The sequence below is a fragment of the Zootermopsis nevadensis genome, unplaced genomic scaffold (assembly GCF_977971745.1).
Source record: "Zootermopsis nevadensis isolate Lab colony 2312 unplaced genomic scaffold, Znev_1.0 Znev_ptg000008l, whole genome shotgun sequence".
Classification (NCBI taxonomy): Eukaryota; Metazoa; Arthropoda; class Insecta; order Blattodea; family Termopsidae; genus Zootermopsis; species Zootermopsis nevadensis.
Genome location: NW_028259140.1, coordinates 11,474,858 through 11,494,271, shown reverse-complemented (window position 1 = coordinate 11,494,271; position 19,414 = coordinate 11,474,858). Strand labels below are relative to the sequence as shown.

General features: G+C 41.4%; 1 long non-coding RNA gene across 2 annotated transcripts in view; it reads right to left on the bottom strand.

The window, feature by feature from the left end:
- Window positions 1-269: 269 nt before the first annotated feature.
- LOC110830188 (uncharacterized) overlaps window positions 270-19,414 on the bottom strand; it is a 296,733-nt gene continuing 277,588 nt past the window's right edge. The window contains exon 5 of one of the 2 annotated variants that reach the window (XR_015534157.1): window positions 270-298. This is a non-coding gene — a long non-coding RNA (uncharacterized LOC110830188). The remainder of the gene's footprint in view (window positions 299-19,414) is intronic. The other variant, XR_015534156.1, reaches the window with a different exon arrangement.

The window sequence follows — 19,414 nt, the reverse complement described above, 5'->3', positions numbered from 1 at the left end:
AACACAATATTCCAACAACAATTAAATTTAGTATCTACCGCCCAAGTCCAGGTTCTTCATTTGAGGTCCACCACTATTTTCCATGTATTCATTCCCCCATTCATGCTACGTGCAAAACTAATCTAAATTCACAAGCAAAATAATTGGACGTGAACGAATCAATTTCTCTCCATCCTTCATAAATTCCAAACTAAAATAGAAAGCTCAACCTCGTCAATGTCAAACTGAAATTTCACTCACTTTTGGCCAGGATGTCTCCTCCGAAGGCTCCTGAATGGCTGCACCCCGCATCGCCCTCCTGTGGACAAGTAACACCACATGAGTTTCTTACTCGTTACGAAAGTAGAGGTCGTCGCAGAAGTGTTTTCCCAAGCAACAAATTAGCCAGGAGACCTTTAAATATCCCTTATTAGAGAAAGGGACTAAACAAGTTAGGAAATGTGCGCACTGAGTGTCAACTGTAGAGCGTTCGCCAGAATCTGACCTTTTTGAATGATCGGTGTATCCCCCAATTCAAAGCGGTGAAATGCAAGTCGGATTTAATGCAAGAGTAAACCGCCCAAGACAACTGACTGAAGACCACGTGTTCGCCAGAGCTTGGTTGGTACGAAGTCAGGCGGACAGTCTCGTGTGGGGGGTCAGAGCAGAAAACTACCTGATACGACGCTCGCAGTTGACCCCAAAAGACACCTCCACATTCAACATCTGCAGTGGCTTGTATTTCACAGGGCGATCTGGTTGTGATGTAATACATCCATCTTACCGTTACTATGCACGCATTCAGCTCTTCAATGCTTACAGATAACAATCAAAGGAATGTGTTTAGTCTACTGTCTCTCTGTTGCTTAGAGTCACCGAGGAACTTGAAACTTGTTCCAGAAAGGTTCTTTCGACACTACAATATCACCTACTTTCCTAAGCTGATGTGAATGTATCCGTTGATACTTGATACTCAGACGACCCATTCTTCAAGTGCCTGAGCACTGCAGGTCCACCACAACTTTCGTTGGCTTGATCTATAGACATTCGGTAGGACTCCTTGGACGAGGGATCAGCCTGTCACAAGGCCTCTACCTGTACACGGGACAGCACAACACAGACATCCATGGCTTGAGTGGGATTCGAACCCACGGTCCCAGCGACCAAGAGGCACAAGGCCCACTCCTCAGACCACGCGGCCACTGTGACGGCTCAATTAATGATTACTTAATTGAAATCGAATTTATCAGTTTGTACTGCACTTAATGGATCATTCCAAAGCTGTGATATTACAAAAATGTTTCTCACTTCGTAGTTTTAATAATGCATAAGTTGGAGATCTTATTTAATGCCGAATAAAAGATGGCGATGCGTCCTGTAATTTTTAAATATGGTATCAAAACATTCGTCTTGGAAGTACTGGCGAAATCAATGCAACATCTGTCGTGAAAGCCGGTATTGAAACCGAGATTCAAATCCAACAAAACGTGACGAGTCATCCGTCTCACTGTGTATGTAGTAACTCGTCTGTCTTAAAAAAATTCGTGTGTCCTGACAAGGTCATTCGCTTTCCCCCTCTTTCCCTCCTGCATGGACCTCCCCTCCTCAACCATCACATCGTCTGGAGCCAAGCAAAGACTGCAAAACGCGTGGGCCCTTAATTCACCAACACGAAGCCAAATTTTGGGCAGGGATTCGCGAAAGAAGTCAGTGACCTTGATCAGGAACAGACAGGCCCATAAGAAAAGTGCAAAGAATAGCTTATAGCTGATCTTAAGGAAGGAAAATCATGAGCAATGACGTCATTACGGATGACCATCCTCCCGACACACAAATTTGAGCATCAGTCACGTTGGTATGACCGGTTATCGGAAATTAAAATGAGTACGTGTACAGAACAGCCTCCAATGGCATAACGTCCACATCAAATTTCGTAAATATCCGTTCGGCCATTCTTGAACTGAACGACACCTACAGACGGGCGGTGACGTCATCGAAGGTAAATGTGTCATAACGGAGATCCTTCCACCACACAAGATCAAGGATCCATTACGTGGGTGTCACTGACTGTACCACAGAAAAATACGTGTTCGGAGTAACATCCAATGGCATGACGTCCATACCAAGTTTCGTAGAAATTAATTCAGCAACTCTTGAATTGTTACTTGCGTACGGACGGACGAAACGGACTTCGCAGAGATGTTGCAAAACGCGCGTAAAAAATCTTGTTTCGTATTTAAAATAATAAACGGTTTTCGATCAAGTACGTTGTGTGAGGCTCCTCGTTTTGTTTTAGAATGTTTTTAATTCTAATTAATAAATACTTCACGCGAAGCTCAAATTCAATTTACAGATGTTCCCGAAATGTTCACCTAACAAACAAACAAACAAACACAAAAACAGATGCTGTACAGCACAACCTTTATTTTTTTGGAACGTTTCAACATGGAAAGCCCATTCTTCCTCGCTGCAATGTGATACGTTGTCTGGGTGTGATGGCCTTGTAACAAAAGTCTTCGCAATAAACGAACATCAAGGCCAATGACGTTCGCACAGACAACACGTGTTTCCGATCACAGTTCATCTCCCTCGGAGCGCGCACTTGTTACAGGCCACACTCATCACAACACGTGTCGTGTTGGCTTCGCATCGTCCATTAGTAGCGAAATGTTTTCTGAACCATACAAGTTCGACGACACACGCTCGCGTTACGGCTTATAAATTCCATTAATTGCGTGTTTACTTCTGCAGCCAGCCTGCACCACGGGGAAAACACACAGCTTTCTGACTTTTTGTCCAATCCTATTCTTACCACAAGGCTAGCGGTAGGCTTAATTAAAATACACGTCTTCGCTCTCTGACAGTCTCAAATGTCGTCGCTCATTAACTAAATTGTTTACGAGGTGACCGGCTGGAAGGTAGTGACGTCAGTGAAATATAGGATTTAAAACATGGCGATCTGTGAACACTGGCATAAAGAATGACGTACAACTATTTTATCCTGCCTACTCCACTGTTTATAGCGGTAGTTATGGTGAAGACTAACATTTTACAAGGTCGTCCGTCTAAAGTGACATCCTTGTCAACGCACGTGTCTTATAATGTGTGCGATTGTCAATATTCCATAAGGCCAGCGACGTTTCACAAGCGTCGCGTGTACGAGAAAACGCTTTATACACTTTAAAGAAATCACTGATGCGTTGTCTACATAAACTCTATCCAGTCATACAAAGGAACGCAGCAAATTCATTTAGAATATAAAAACGTCAAGACTAAGAAAATCAAATTTCAGTAACCAAATTAGTACAACGAACTGAGAAGCGCCCTTTTCGTCATAATTAGCAACATTATCGGTGTTTGCCTGTCACTGGCTCATCGCTGTTGGCAGACACTTTAATAGTTTAATTTAATTTAATATTCAGGTGTGTGAACGCATTACGTAACCACGCCGTGAACAAATGCATTGTTTTTGTGGCTTCAAAAAAATTCCTCGAAGTGCTCAACACAGCGGGCACTGAGGTCGACTGTATCGTCTACTAAAAGAGTGAAATTACATTTCCACTTTCATACAATTCCTCAGTAATTATATTTTATAGTTTTACGATTAAGTAGAATTCATTCTGGAGACCAATCGTACGTCTAAGTTTCAGTAAGCCGGCGGGAAAAAACGTCTCCAGACACGGAATCAGGAAGTCTAAAACAATATTTCAATTGACGGGAACTCCATGTTATGCAACTTAAGTGACATCACGGATTTTTGTTGGACGATGCTACTGTGATGAATCAACGCTTCCAGACTTCGGTTCTCTCTTTAGCAGCGCCATCAGACCATTTACAGTAGCCACTGAAGACCCACCGTCAGTTAAACGCTAACAAGAACTAACAGGTTATGAGTAACAGTGTCCTAATTCTAACGTGACTATCCAAATCTTCCGTCATATCTGTTCCTGGTTTTGTACCTTTCAAACTATTCAAAACGTTTCTTCCACGTCATTAAATTCGCTGTTCACACACCGCATAACGGCAAGTTAGGCAGAATAACTTACGTCAAGTGCCAACTAACAATGGCTCAAAAGGTGCGTTCAGAATTTCTTGTTGATCTCACGTAAGACACACGTCTTCCCAAACATGTCCTCTACCATCTCATCACTTTAATGGTAATTAGGGAAGAGTACAAATTATAAGGATCCACCTCCTGTCACTTCCTCTTAGGTCTAAAGCATCCTGTTCTCAAATGCAGAACACGTAATTTACATTACAAAAACTTTACGCCCACAAAAAAAGTTGTTAAATTAAATTTTGTATTTTTATCAGCTTACAATCTCACATTGTCTTAAATCCCATGTCGATAGCTCATCGTATTAACTCATCAGATCTGCCATGTTAATTTCCGCTTCAGACGCAAATGACCTCATCCCAATTTGAAATATTTATTATGCCTTTAACAACAAACAAGAGGCCCAAATGTCATCCGTAGTTCTTTTTCGTGCTTCAAGGGGGAGTTGCTGGATTTCTCACCACGTGACACTCTGAGCTGTGCTGTGACACCACGCATCTGAAGCAGCCAATCGTGCTAATTGGCGGTTTCGTAATTACAACCCATTAAAACCGGCCCCGACATTTACTTCATTAGCCTCCCTTCATAACAAAAAAGACGCAACACTGCGTAAATTAGATATGAACATGGCATCTCGATGTTTAATGTGAAAATCCCTTAATATTCTGAGGTCTTCGTGTTCATGGGTTCACTGTTCTCTGCAGATGGCGTTCTTATGCGCGTTTATAATGAGCATAAGCGACTGACTGACTGACTGACTGACTGACTGACTGACTGGGACGCAAGGGTTAGATGGCCGACAAGGCTATGAGGCGATTCAATCGACACAGAGACAGCCTAAACACGAATATGACCACTTAGCTTCATCTAGTGCCAAGGTCGATTCTGCAAAGAACTTTGCCCTTGACACAATGGAGATATTCTTCCACCAGTGTTATCAAATAGGTCTAAGTAAATTTAATTTACGCAACAAGTATGGCGATTCACAGACATGAATTTGTCAGTTTACTCTCGTAAACACTGAAATATGAACAGTATTTTTAGCACCGCGGCAATGATGTTGATGATGACATGACACAAAGCGAAAATTTATGCAAGCATTTTACATAAAATGACAACTTTCAGTTTTTCTTGTCTCTGTAACCGATTGGAATTCTAGAGAAAATCTTAAGGAGTAGCACTTATATTGTTGGCAGTTCGGATAAAGTGGTAACGGCCGCGGTGGAATGAGAGTTATTTTTCTCGCTTCGTTTATTAGACAATTGGACTGAAACCTACGGATTTATTATCAGTAAGAAGCTTAATGCCACGTATAAACGTTTGGCTACAAATGTCTGGTTCATTCTTGCTCAGTCTCACATGCCAGCGATGTCGCCACGATTAAAAAAAATATCAGCGTTCCGGGTGACACGATCACCCCGTGTGAAGGTTAGGTTAGGTTAGGTTAGCACTGTTGGCTGTAATAATACATTTAAGAAAGTCACTATTATTATGATTAATGATACTTAGTATATTACTTCTGATTTAATAGGGAAGAATAATATTTGGAATATAGAAATATTGTTAAACACAAAAAAAGACATGTAAAATACGTTTGTCATCTTTTGTTGGGTTACCTTCTGTTGTACTTGTTTTAAACTGATAATTGCATGCGAGTGACGTGTCTGGCTTGAGTAACACTTACACACGTAGTTATTTTGCAAGCGATACTCAATCCCCACAACAAAAGAGAATATGATCATAATAACACGACAGTCTTTCCTAGTAGACAATTCAGATTTCATTCGGTGTACATCGCATTGGTACCTGAGACAGCTAAAGGGCTTAAGTGTCCGTCTTGTCTGTATCCTTTTATCTGAAATAGAAGGTTTTCTTTATCGTGACCTTAACCCCCGTAACATTAACTGCAGTATTAAAAACAACCAAAAGCAATCAGAATGCAAAAATATTCACGCGAACATCATGACAGTACAGATGCGGACATATAAGTAATGTGTTGCAGAATATCCCAAGAACATACCAGCACATATTTTAGTCCGTGTTACAGTTAGATTACAATAATTATGCCACATGGGGTGTAAGCAGCATTATGACAGCCGAACACTTTGGCATTATTTCTCTGTGAATACACAATATATAAGCGATTAGGAGAAATTAATGGTAAAAATCGTGAAAAAATGTACGTGGAAAATGTTGACGGATGTTGGCGTACTCGAAGGATCAAACTGTGGAAATTTCACGAACTTAATCATTATTATTTTAATTAGCGATAAATTAACTTCACAAAATCTGACACTTTCAAGATTATTACCCTAACAGCGATACGAATTATTGTTAAATTCGTTATATCTTACAACTTATATCACCAAACAAATCCAAAAAAAGAACAATACATAGAATAGAACAACAGTAACGAGACATATATTCTAAGACAAATAAAAGGATTGGGAGGAGCACGGGACACAGAATTATCTTAAAGCGGCATGTCAAGGCCCGCAACTTCAACCGATCAGGCCTGAAACACAGAATACACCCCCCCGTACAGCAGGTAAAATCAAAATAATTTTATAACACACCTCTTGGAGAAAATACGACGTGGATTCTAATAGTCGTTTTTTTATCTATATATACAGTATTATGGAAATGATTTTTGTAATGGAGATGCGTTGTGATTGAGCAAAAGCTCAACAAGACGAAATGGGCGGGGTATGCAGAATGCACTGCACAGTTTTAGTTGGAAAATCTGAATTCAGGGTGTAATTTGGGGAAATATGTACTCAGATGGGAAGACCGTATTAAAATGGATCTTAAATAGTGTGTGAAGACTATATTATGAATTCAACTAGATCAGGATAGGGTCCAATGTCGGGCTCTTGTGTGCATAGTAACGAACATCGTGATTTTATAGAATACGGAACGTTTCTTGAATAACTGAGCATTTTAATAGTAAAACGTGTTGACAAGAGTTCGCTTAGGACACCGATGAACCCGAAACGATAAAATTCCAGGCAAATTCTTTTCATTTATAGAAAGCAGACGGAACTGACTGCGTGTTTTGTTTGTACAAATTCCTCAGAAGTGGCGAGTCCACCTGACATGACAGACACATTGACTTCAGGTTCGTGATGTTCCTCTCATCAGAATTACAGAATTTGACAATTGAAGACGAGATCAATGCGCTGAGATTCTGTAGTATTACTTATCTATACGTCATGACCCTTTCTTACAAAACGTTCCCAAAACCTCGTTTCAAGGTTATACTTACATGCGATACTACAGAGTCCATACAGAAGAGACGGCAAAGAAAAGGAACATGATTTTGGATACAGCAGAGGAAAATCCATACTGCTAACACAAACCAAAGCGCACTGACTGTTGCTGGGAACAGTCAAGGGAGAGATGGCCACCCACGCGCGTCTGGATATCGACCACCGCTCGACTTCCCCCCCCCCCCTTTCTCTCTCTCGTTCGCTCTACAATCTGCGATGTAGGGCAATCAGACGTCTCGCAAGAAATCTTCGGACTGAAACGCAATCCTCACCATACTGAAGACAACAGCGTGTTTATTTCGTTCCTTTGTTACGACACATAAACACAGGCGTTACTACATCTTCCCTATTTAGCCTGTTATAAATATGGACAAACAACTTTGCGTGTTGGTAGCGTCACAATTAAACAAACCTGAAGCAAAACTAATAATAACGAGAAACGAAATTTACCTCAAGAAGCGAATCACTTCAATAATTTTTTCTGTCCATAAAACAAAATCTTAAAAACTCAAACAGAACGTTCGCGGAACTTTCACTGATCGAATTACACTGGGCCTATTTGTTAGCCTGATAATTTTCTCACAGATCTGTTTTTCTTTTTAAAATACCACAAGAATTGCCTCAGGAAAGTATTCTCCTCTGTGCTTATACTCTTCACTACGTGATTTTACTCGCAAAGAGGGAATCCACTGACAAGTAGCAACAAAACTACGTAACGTGAATGAGGCTTAAATGTCTAAATCAATTTAATGTTATTCAACTCGTCTTCAAGAACGAACCACCTGGGTGTTGATTTTATAGTCGTGTGAACGTTACATGCGGTGCAAAGACAAGCCACTGCCGAAATTCAGCAAAATAAGCCTCAACGGTGTAGTAAATAAGCCACCGAGAATGTCCATACAGCCCAGTCATTGCGGTATAACCATCATATACGGTGTAGAGTAAACACAGGTTAGGCAAATTCCCTTTGAACCATCAGTTAGTGTGTCAATAACCTGAGAAGATGCGTTAGTCAACAAACACACCACAACCACGGACACTCGAAATTATGTTCAACGACGCGACAAGACAACACTCTCTCAACTACTGCAAAACATTTGTTAAATTTTATAACATTTAAACCAAACACGTTTCTTTTGGGTAAATTTCTAACTACACAACCCGATAATTCGACTAAAATTCAACTATTAAGTAACTCTTACTTTACCTAAGCATAACTGAACTAAATTCGAAACCTCCCATTGCGCCCACGAAAGCTTTGAAAGCAAAAATTCCCTATGTAATTTAAAAAGAAGTCTCCCGGTAAAGCGCCACCTTCGCTCTCCTATGGCAATACCATTGTACCAATATGCATTATAAAAAATTCCGTTACAGCGCCAAAGGTTACACACGTAACACTTGTAAATATACAGTATGCCAACATCTCTGCCTTAAAATAAACGAAACTTACTAAGATATTAAATCATCTGCACCAACTCCAGGGTACTTGCAGTCAGGGGTCATTGCAAAACTCACTCACTTGCAGCAATGATGTTGCTTTTGGAGGGGTCTTTGATTTGAAAATGGAAAAATCAACGCTGAATGAGTTTCATATAGTAACAGACAACTTTTTCTTCTTCAGAATTCTGGTATTCCGGTTACATTTCCCCCCATTTTGATGATTGTCAGGGTAATGGATTCTTCCGAAATGAAAGTGTTTCCCGCGTTCTGGGTGACGAGCGTACAGCCAGAAACACACTTTCGACTCAACACAATCGCAGGGCTTGTCAGTACGTAGCACACAGATTAAATGTGATCACAATCAGTTGTGTTTGTCCGACGTGGAGCCGTGATAAAAAAACACGTGTGCCTAAAAGAGGCAACAGACAAAGTGTGGCAATCAACCAGAGTTCGACTGTACGCGATAAAAAGAGCAGATCAGCAAGCCTTGAACTTTTTATTATTTTTAACATTGCCCACTGTATTTTTAAAATTACGAAAGAGGCCGTCAGATTGTTATTAATATACTGATCTTACAAAATAATACACCAACTTCTGACCAAGCAATCAGGAAAACGTGTATATTTTACGTGGAAACAAAATAATTATGACTTTTCCTACTGCAACTTGGAAACAGACGCCTTCTCTACGTTATATAAGTTCGGGGCATACGTGTTCTGACACGACGAACAACAAATATCTTACCCAAACAGCGGCATGTTCGACGCCTGAAAGGGACAATGAATTTAGAACATTATTTTAACATTTTGCATTTTCGTACCTATGCATTTGTTTACATAAAATGCGAAGTTAACAAGATAGAAGTAGTCTATATGTCATGTAATACCAAAGCCGACTGCCTAAACGTTATTTAACATTTATTATTATGAAAGCCGAAACATGTCGAGAATGTTCCATATGTAAATCGAGTACTCGATACGGAACAAAGGATAATATTTTAACCATTTAATTATCTTATATTACTTTATTGTGATTGACGGACAAATTTAATATATTTTAATATTATTTTAAATAAAATCACAATATGACGCACCTACAATATCTTATTTATTATTATATTCATCACATTTCATTTAGTGACAGTAGTCATTGATACGAACGGGCAATGTGCAATGGGGCATGTAAAGAACGCCTCAATTTCATACTAGGGGCTCAAGGGCCTCAGCAGCAGGTGGTGGATGGGAACAGGTGCTTGTGCAAACGGGTTCTAAACAACCCTGCGAGCACACAGCGCCACCTGTTACAACGGAATAATGGCGAAACCAGTTTCTTCAAAAATCGAAATCACGATGACTCCCTGAGCTAGTCCCGTTCCAGTCTCTCGGTCTGCCTACCCTCTTTGACACCGACAGTAAATAACTACGTGGTAGTCTCACTTGACCAGAAGAACGAAGAATGTCCGGATACGAAATTTTCTCTTCCTGTGACTTCATGTCTCTACGTTCAAATGTTAACTTCAGCACTCCCTTAATTGATAGATTGTATCTTCCGGGTTATGAACGTGTATATTCACAAGACCAGTCTGCAGTCAAGCGTAGAACAGAGCATTTCGGGTTTTTCTCGGTCTATTTTTCTTTCGCAAAGATAAAGTTATTCCTGTGACATATACTCGTAGCTTTCCCGCCGACTAAATTCAACACGTCTTCACGGGTAATCAGCTGCGTCACGTGACCCGGTCACCAGACTCGGTTGTCTGTCGTGAAGACTTCGTTCAACGTTATACGTAGTTGCGTTCTTGACCTAGTCGGACCCCGGAAACAAATGGATTTTTTTTTGTAGCCTTACAAACTTGGCATCCTATACCTTTGCACCGTTCTTCAGACGCCAAAATAACCTCGGATGTCCCCAGAGCGTTGTTAAATAATTCATTCAAGAAATTGTTGCATTTAGGATCATACGGTGTCGATTATATAAAAAATTATTAGTGAAAAATTAATTAGAAAAGATGCCGAAGAAAGTGTTACCCCGAAAGTCAATTTGCACCAAACTCCAACCGCGAAAACCAAGGACAAGAACTCTTTAACACTGCAGATCCCCGCTATAGATGTAGAAACAGTGACGCATTTCGACAGGCGACGAGAGCCTCCTGCCCTAATTCACTAATCGCGTCACCAAGATACAGAAGAACGTGATATGTAAGAAACACGCTTAATACAGGGGTGGGACAAACAACATTCGATGACACAAACAATGAAACATCCTGAATCTTTCTGGGTTACTGGCTCATTCTTGTTAACAACACTATATCAACTAGAGAGGTAATTAGCATAGAATAAGAACTGGTGCAGTAATTACGTATGGTGAATTTAGGAAGACAGCGGAGAAGCGAACACGCCTTATTTTAAAGCGTCTTTGCTGGAGGAACTGGGTCGAACCGTGAAAATCACACACTGACGACAGACAATCTATTGTCGAAGACCTTCCCATTTTTGCGAGTTCATGTTTTGTTTCTGATGTCACTACAGTTTTTTTTTTCCTCCCCAAATCACAGCCCAGCCTATTCTGACTAATATCTTCGTGGATCGTCTCAGCTGTACCAGGTTCATTCCGAACAGAGTATTAGAATGAGCAATCTCTCGCAAAAAACTTGCAACGATATTCGGTCGAAAACAAATAACAAATATTAATAACATTAAAGATAACAATATTAGACCATGTGAAATTTAATGTTCTCACGGCGGTGAGGATGGCGATATTGTTCTTCGGGTCTGAAGAAGGAGGCCGTAGGCTTCATCGAAACGCTCGCATCTACCCGCAAGTCTCCACGGCGTCACGACCCAGAAGAGTAACGAAGTCAACAGTAAGCCACTCCACTACCAGAACTTCTCGAGTTTCCCCATCCCTGCTCCGCCAACACTTGCCCTAGAAGCGCCGTTCAGAGGTCACGAAAAATATTGCTGGTTCCTGGTTCAACGGCAGATACGGAGTTCGGCCACATTCTGATCAGTCCAGAGTTCTTGCTTTGCGAAATGTGCAAATAAATAATTACACAATAAACGAAAGTACCTATTTATTTGCACATTCATTTTTTATTACTTATCATTTCTTATTCCTTTCTTGGCTCTACAACCCAGTTGTGGGTGTTCGCCTCCTACCTACTTTTCGGAGGTCTTCCTAGTCTTTGAAGCGTGCATTTATGCGTAGTGAGTGACAAGCCCACTGACTAGAATTTCTACTCAATCCTGATTTGACTGCCAGAGCCATCTAGCAGTGAATCAGGAGATACTTGGGTGAGAGATGGCCGCTGAATTTTGCTTACGAAACATCTCGTAACATGCTCGCAAGGTTCTTTTACATGCCATAAATCTACGACATGGGACCGTCGGCTTTACTTCCCCTCCGAAGGAACTTGTGCTACGGATTTTTATCACCCTTAAAAATCCATCGACCTCGACCGGGATTGAACCCGCAAACTTTGGGTCCAGTGGCGAGCATGCCAACAACTAGTCCACCAAGGGCGACACTTATCATTTCACGACAGTAACGCAGACTGTACAGCGTCAAATGATAAGATAACCACAATGAACTGGGAAGGATGCAGAAGGAACCGGTCGTGGAGTGATTTCAGGTACTATACCGGCAGTTGCCTAGAAGGACTGAAGGAAATCATGGATGCCATCGGTAAGGACAAACCAGAGCTCGGGTCCAGATTTGAACCCATAACCTGCAGAACACGTTGCATTCCTTAAATATATTGAATCGAATGTTTGGAGTTTTAAAAATCTCGTTTCATTCCGACATTGTTATGCCACAGCGATTTGCGTGTATTTGTATTATTCTAAGCCAAATTCGTAATAAGCTAGAGCGTAAACGACTTATGTACAAGCCTACGTGTTTGTGCATGCGTGCACGATTTTAACCAAAAACCCTGAGGGGAAGAAACTCCTTGGGATACCTAACAGTACATAGGATACAAGGATGCGAATTTCATTTCATTTGCCTGGCTCACAATGAGCATCAGCGGAGGAAGGACACATGCAATGACGACAATAAACCTACGGATTACACAGAAGGCGGGAAGTGTCTTGATCAACTTCTCAGAATGCGCTCTTACCCATGCAGTTACTTCAAAATACGATTACGCCTACTTTTCTGTGGTCTGCTGCGTAGCTGACAAGCTTGTGGACTGGAAGCTACACTAGCGCACTTCTCTTTCGGAAGGAAAATGGTTTTCTTTCATCTCTCGCCAGAGTAATTGTAATCGTCGCCGAAAACTGACATTAACACGAAGTAATATTTACCTGAGCAGCACCTACATTTCCCTCCACCCTAAAAATTGCGTAAAACGTAATTAATCAGTGTTGATAAAACGTACACAGATTTCAGATTCTCATAGCAACTAGTATGATTATCGTCTGGGATGTTAGACCGTGTAGTCTGGTAGATATCGACAGATTCAACAGACGTGCTTGCTGCGTCCATAATCAGGGTAGTCAACAACCCAGACGACAGTAATTTCCAGTAACATTCTTCAAAGGCTTCATCTAGTCAGCTTCGAACGCACTGCGCTCCTACGATTAAATCCTGTACATTCCAGCCACAGCGCTCTGTGATGGTCTTCATCCATGCGTCGAACTATCTACGCAGCGCGCAACTCATCTGCGCAGATGGCACACTAGTATATGGGCTCAGGCGCAGCTATCGGAATGGGTGGCAGGGAACACATTGCCAGAACGCAGGACGATGTCCTACGCAAAGACACCGAAATGATTCCGCAGTTCTTATGCATTACCTACAAATAACAAGGACAAAACTCCGTTTCTGCAGCAACCAACACCACTCCCTTCAAATTCTGAAAATGTCACTGTGCTCTGTGAGTAATTCATGAGCGCATAACGCTGTTAATGCTAGAATTTATGTCTAAAACATATTGGGATATAATAAATATTTCCTTCTATACATAAATGCATACGTGTCCCTTTAAAGCGGTAGTCCGCTTGTCCGGATTTGTATCAATTTTATGAGCGGTCTAAAACTCCAGAGAAATAAGATGGAGACAGTATGTTCCTAAACACGGCATTAAAGCCCAGAAGACAATCATCTACAAAAGCGAAAACCAGTGCATGATTAATTATGTCTTCACACAATTTTATGCTCTTTAATTCATTAAATACAGACTAAATTAGGCCTGAATATAGTAATTAAAAATACAGCCCTTTCAATAAAGCAGATCTCGATGAAATTTACATATAAAAACCCATACTTGTTTAAAAACTTAAGCCACTGTCTTCATAATAGCAGTTATAATAGCCCTATATTGCCCCAACTTGAGGCATTAAGCGCAAACCTCCCATACAAAAATTTCTTCGAACCACTGTGTGTTGTGAAATACATAATATTCCCACCAGGTATTCACTTTATAATGCAAAGAACGCGCAACAACTAAAATACGTTCTCAGATTACGTTCTGTTAAATTTGGTTAGGCTACTTACGTGATGCGTGTTCTGTAGACCAGGGGTTCTCACCCTTTCTTCGTTGGCGTACCAATAGTTCTAATCTAACACATTAAATGTACCCCTTACCAAATGTGTTCAGGGAAAACTCATTTATGTTAATATTATCTTTGGATTTTTTTACTTAGTTCGTGTACCACTCAACACTGGCTCGCGGGCCACCAGTGGTACGCGTACCATAGGTTGAGAAACGCTGCTGTAGACCATTGCCTGGCCATGATGATGATGAACATTATTAATTATAAACGAAAATTATCGTTTCACAAACACTTCTATTTCAGAAGTAGATAGTTTATGTGTGCCAGGTATTAAATGATAATAGACGGAGCCTGAGAAAAAAACTGTTTTTGACGGAACGCTAATTAATCAGTTTATGAGGTCACTTCAATACGCAACTCAATGTAGTTTTCCCTTCAACGTCAAAACGTGGAAAGCTAATATTCTGTTGAAAATTTCTGACCAAAATGTACGCATTTCGCATGAATGCTGTGTGCCTCATCTGTTCCATCACATGTCGACAGTAATTCTTTAGTTTTCTCTGTTACGTACGCTAGGTCAACTCGCAAGCCTGTAGATTCGAGAGCGGTAACCCCAGTCTGCCCCACGATCATCGGCAGATCGCACGTGACTCGCGCTGCCCTAGGTGGACTCGTGAGGCCGGTCATGGTTCGGCCGCACTCGGCTTTCTTCGGGACATGCATCAAGACGGAACCCTTGGATCTGTTTTCAAGGGCGCGAGGGTCAGAAGGAAACAGAGAATGCAGACTCTGGGCCTCTCTTTCTTACCCAGACACCAGGTTGCCACATCGACAAACAATAACAATCACTTGATGGTCTCGTCGCAAGAATTCGGTAACTGCAAGCAATTCCTTCATCTCATCGACATTTGCAGAAACAAGAAGGGAACTGAAAGAAGAAACAGACGGATTGATATCTTAATATTGTGCCAGAAAGTTCATATACACCGGGATAAATGTGTATATCGTGACTACACAACGGAAGGTCGATTCTCGACAGCGCCAATGAATAATTTTAAAGAAAAATCAATGATATCCGATCAGTGAAAAAGATGATATAGGTTTAACTTTATTGCCCACAACGTCCACACCGGCCGCCTCACAGCCTACGTACCGGGGGTAATGTGGCCGCGGAGCGAAAGTATTCACTCAGTCACCACCACCATCTGGTGCCGAGCGTAGGAATGCTCGGAGCTACACTCATCTCATACGTCTGCGAGGCAGGTGCACCACGGGTATCAACTTTTACTGCTTCCTTAATAAAACGCAAGAAGGGTGCTGTTTGAGAGGCATGCTGTTCCTACATTGGGAACGAGGCAGGCCCTCTTGAGAGCGAATTGGTACATCATATTCACATATCATACAATGAGCAGTTAACGTAGTTGCAGAAAAACATCAGAACCTGTATTAATCCGCTTTAGTTACTTACGAAGGGGACTTACAGTCCTCAGGCCAAGATTGGTTCGTCGTTGCATTGAACATAAAGTTCCAAAACTGAAAAATAGGTACATAGTTCGTTGCAACGAAAATTAAAAAAAAAAAGTGGGTGTACTCAATCATTGGAACGTCAATTCAAATGTAAGAACCGGCCGTCACTGTCGGTAATTTCTCACGACCTCTTCCTGCTCCCCAACAAGCATCGCTTCCAAGAAAATATGGTGTACCAACATTTGAATAAAAAATAACTACTCTGCTTTGTTTCATTATTTGTATTACAAACGTCACTTTGCGTCATTATCCATTCTAAATGCCTCAGGCAATATTGAGGGATATCTTGGGACCCCGGTCACCATTTACGAATATTTGTGGAAGGACGGAGGAAAAGCAAGACAAACATCAGTCTGGGTATAATACCCACATTCAGAAACGAGCAGGAGTGCTGATCCCCACTGAAATGACGAAAACCAGGCCGCGCTGTTGCCGGTCCTTAGACCCCAAGCTCAGACACACTTGTAAAGAGAGTTCTCATAAACACGCGTTGCTTGAACCACCCCGCTGATGGAGAACAGAATTATACGGGCGCCAGCAGTCGTATGTTTCACAACCGCAGATACGGAAAACTAGAGCAAAATTTACTTGAAATTTTAACGACCGGTGCTAATGAATTCAAATTGGCCACAGGATGCAGTGAAGGTAAGTAAGTGCCGGTCGAGTAGAACTCTGCAGAGACAGTTAACGCCAACGACACGAGACCTGACTGTAGTGACAAAGACGAGCGACTACGCATTAAGCACTGAACCCAAAGGTTCATTATCGTGTTCACAACAGCCCGCCATCGGTGCCCATCCTGAACAAGCCAAAAAGGTGTAGCCCCTAGTTTAAAGCCCCGCAGAAACATGTCCGCATTTTCGAGAAGGGTTTGATCGCATCATCCAGTGAGTCGTCTCATTATTACGAACAATGAACTCTTAAAGTTGAAGCAAGTGATGGAATACGCGTATGTGGTTTGCGTTGGTCATGTCAGTAACCAACATTTTTACAAGCTCGCAATTCGGCTGCTTTGTTGTCAAGCACAAGCGGTTTTTTTTTTCTTACTTCGGTGTGAATTCTGCCCAAGGCTTAATTATCCGTTGCTTTATCGTTTGAGAAGAACTTGCTTCAGACTTGGGACAGTTTTGGTAAAATTAGCCACCGCGGATTCAGAACATAACTTGCAAAAAAAAATTACAGACGAGTAAGTTAAGGAAAAGACGACTGATCAAAGTGAAAATAACAAGTAGCAATAATTCAATTCAATTCAATTCTTTATTATTAGTGTGCTGTATCAGTGTATAAGTCAGGATAACCATATATCAAACCAGATATTATAATCCGAAACAAAAATGGAACTTGCCTCTTAATTGAAGGAAATGTGATTAAGAAGGAAGCTGAGAAGATCTTGAAATAGAAGGAACTTATCATTGAAATACAGCAAAAGTGGAAATGAAAGCAAAAATAATTCCAATAATTATAGGAGCAACTGGAACTGTCTCCAAGTCACTTAGAAAATATTTGGCCAACATTCCGGGCGAACACGACATTCAGAAAACTGCCATTTTGGGATCTTCATACACCACTCGAAAGACGCTGTCGTAAAATATGTAGTCATCCCTCACAATAAAACTATATAATACATGTAACACGTATTAAAAACAAAATGTATTTCGGAAATAGCTGCTGCACTATGTACCTCAGGGGCAATGTTTGTCTAGGATACATAGAAGTAAATACCCTGTAAAGTGGTGAATAAATGAAATAATAATAATAATAAAATAATATCAGTACACGTAGCTTCTTTTTTATGGTTTCGGGAAAGTTCTTCCCCGGGGTTAATTAAATATGGCGATGTTATTATTAATAACATCAAGTCAAATTACTGCAGAGGTTACGAAAGGGAAATTCTTATGTAAAAGTCCCCCATGTATCTCCAAAACGCTGTAATTTTTCAATTACCATTCGGCCTACTTATTCATAAGCAGCTTTGCCGCGTGGATAACGCATTCCGCATTCATCCAAGAGGTTACTGGTTCAAATTTCCGCCAGTCCTGAGGCTGATTTTCTTATCTCAGCTAATCCAAGCGAAATCCAAAGTTTCTAGGAGAACTTCAGACACTCTTCTCTCCCACCTCATCCACCCATGGAATTTTAGCAACACATGCCCACACGCCTTTAGACGTGCACATTTATTCGTTTCAAAAACCAGTTGCGTCTCTTTTTGATACAGACAAAAATAAGTACAACTGCAGTGGCCATTTGTGGCTGAAATAAACAAAACAACAAAATGTAGCAGGAAACTATACTCGTTTTAATAATGTTTTTATTGTCGTCGTGATGGGGGGAACTGGTCCATCCATCAAGACACATGAAGAAATAACAGAGCAACAGTGGCAGGATAAAACAGAAGGACTCGGAGAGAAACCTATCTCAGCGCCACTACATCCGGAGCAAATCCCATATGGAGTGATCTGGGCGCGAACCCGGGCTTCCGCAGTGAGAATCAAGCGACCTCAGCTATGGCACGACCTTGGCTTGCCCATAACGGCACAGAGACGGCTTGGCAGCACACAATGTGATTGGTGCTTATGCAAATAAGATGCCCAAACGCGAAGCTGAACCTCACCTTCGCAGAGGCACTGGAACTGACTGGGTTGAGTTGCGGGCGCAGGATATAAACGACCATTCGATGGAGAAAAGTCATAAACCTCCCTTGGATAGCGGAAAATACAACACAGGAGTCATCCTGGATGATAAGGGAGCAAGCTACTTTATCAGTCCTGCACCAAGTCTTAGCGAATTCACAGACTTCTAGCGACTGATCGATACAAGTGAATGAAGACCGACCTCGTAATCGATTCCTCCATTCAGCCCTCGCACGCCTGCGTGATGTTAAGCATTTCAGAATCCACGCGACGCCGGGCGTCTCTCTTAAAACCAGTCTTCAACCCCCTACAACGTATTCAACTTTTCTGACACAAGTAGTATCAAAAAGTGTGACAAAATTCCTGTACGAAGCCAATGACTTCGAGGAATAAAACGTAAAATATGAAGAAATGCAGAAGATGAAACAATTATTACGTGTTTCACAGGAACGTGCAGTTGAATATGGGGCCAAATTTGATGACCTGATATACCACTTTACAAGGCGTTGATATATTTTTGATTAAGAAACGGTTCTCCGTGTGTAAATATCACGCCGTGTAGGAGTATGGAGGGCGTGAGTGTAACCACAGATTCTTAACTTCCGTACTGCTTGTAAGGGAGTGTTGAGTTAACACTGTGTTGTTAACCAGAAGCGTTGCGGGCTGGCGTCTTAGCCCCAGAATATATCTGGAAGTGATGGCAAAGACAAAACTCCAGGGGTCGACGGAAACCGAGAGCCGAACGTTCACTGAAATGTCTTGCCGCCTGATAAATGTTTCACTGACAGCAAATTCTCTTCGTAACAGCTGCTACAGGTTCGCAAGACAATAAATATGATGATCTAAAGTGGGTTTAACATCGTACCTAGGTGTAGACGGGGTGATTATATTAGATTACAAAGACGGTTTGACATTGGGGACTGAAATCATTTGGCTCAGGAAGTGTCCAGAAGCGGGCTCTTCTGGACATGACAATGAAACTTCATGCTCCATAAAAGGTGGTGAATGTATTGACTTGCT